This window comes from Bidens hawaiensis, unplaced genomic scaffold, assembly GCF_021521415.1.
Source record: "Bidens hawaiensis isolate Kalapana, Puna unplaced genomic scaffold, B.hawaiensis_p1.1 tig00054510_1, whole genome shotgun sequence".
NCBI lineage: Eukaryota > Viridiplantae > Streptophyta > Magnoliopsida > Asterales > Asteraceae > Bidens > Bidens hawaiensis.
The window spans coordinates 126,101-128,197 of record NW_027499826.1 but is presented as its reverse complement, the minus strand read 5'-3'; positions in this window follow the sequence as shown (position 1 = coordinate 128,197).

Genomic DNA, 2,097 nt, shown 5'->3' with positions numbered 1-2,097 from the left:
ATTTTTAGTTATTTTTGTTTAGTGGTTATGTTTAGTATGTTTGTTTCAATAATATGATAGTTTCAATATTCTTTGATTTTTTATGACCGGTTTTATGCATTTGTTTTGTTCTGGCTATAAAGTTATGTTACATTTTCACATTTTGTGTTTAGTTAAAAAAAAGTATCTAGATATTTATGTTCTATAACATCCCCAAAATTTTGAACCAAATTGACAACTTAGAAAAGTTGAAGAATCAAATTTAATTCCAAAAAAAATAAATAAGGAGAAAAAATTTAATAAGGAAATAAGAATTTTTTTTAAGAAAATAAAACATTCCATAAGAAATACCATCTTATGTAAAGGATATGTAATAAAGAAAACACATCCATATGGAAAGATGTAAGAAAGTGGAAGCATTCCAATTGGTATAAATAAGGAATAGAAATACCCATCCCACATGGAAAGTGGTAAGAAATGAAGCTCTTTGTAAGGCCCGGTTGCCGGTGCTTCACTTTGGACGTTGGATTTACTCATAAACACAGTTCAAAATATCAAGTTAATTAAAACTTTACGAGTAATATAAAACTTTCATAAACATTACATAATAATTCATACTTGTTTTAATAAAACATTCTTGTTTTTCAAATTAAACATCAAATCATAAAACAACTTGAGTCTTCATATGCCAGACTCTTATTCTTCTGCCATGTAACCCCGCTCAAGTCAGCTGTCTCATCCTACTCACCTGCGTGCATACTAAAAGTCAGCTACGCTGAGTGAGTTCTAGTTAATCACACATTATACAATACATACACTTACCATCAATTATGCATCCGAAGATACAAAATAATTACTTTACTAATTTACTTTCATTAGACAATTTCATACATACGTTCATATTTTAATACTTTCATTACTATATAATTACTATCATTTTATCTAAGATATTATTCGGGTCTGATCCCTTCCTTTTCTATCTCAGATATTATTAGGGTATGATCCCTTACTTCTTCATCTTCGTACCTACTGTCTTTACATACCCATAACATACCATATACTTTCTTTTATCAATCATACATACTCATATGTTATACATATATCTATCATACACTTCAGCTATCTTATACATACCTCCCTTGCCAATACGTGCAATATCCGAAGATCGTTCACGTACTGAAGCTTTCATTTACATTTAAGACATGCATAAATAACATATAAACCATACATGGCATACACTTACCATTTAAGGTAAGTGAATTAACTATCACCATCGAGTATGCACACGGCCCCGAGAACATAACAAGGAATGGGGCTAGAAACTCACCTGGATCCGGTTACGCTTAGAGCCAATAGTAATCCCTTTCTTTAATTGTGCACGACTAACTGTTAAATATATACATATATGTTACTTAACCGTATAATTATTCAAGTCGATATTTTAGTCATCTAACGTTCTTGCTATATTGGGTTTGTTTGTATAACTGATATAATTAGGCCAACTAGTTAGATCAAGCTCACTGATCATTATAGCATCTGGGCCTAGCTGGGCCAGCCCCAGACTACAATCGGCCAGTAAGTAGCCGAGAACTCTATGGTAGAGAACTCAGCCGAGATCTCAAGTTTGACCGAAAACTCATGTTTGACCGAGAGCTCATGTCACCGAGAACTCGTATAGACCGAGAACTTAGGCCACCGAGAATTCGTTTTGACCGAGAACCCGTGTTGACCCGAAAACTCATGTCTGATGCTATCTATTCATATTTTCTATATTTTATTCCTTTCAAGGCTCAGGTAACGGTTAACGGTCCTTATCACAACTTTTAACCAACTTTTTTCATTTCCCTTAACCGTTTTATACCCCATAATGTTACATCATAAAGATCTAACCCGTTTTGGGTATAAAGTGTAGACCTATAACGCATTTCAAACCATTTTTAGATTAGATCTTAACTACGAGTTGATTGAGTCCACTTTTAACACCATGTTCACAGTTTTATTGCATAAGGATGACCGATCTTCTTTCGTATCAATCGTTAGGGCAAACGGATTATAAAAATGCAATCTTAAGCTAAAACGTACCTTTACGATTCACTCCGAGCTACGGCTAGCCCTAAT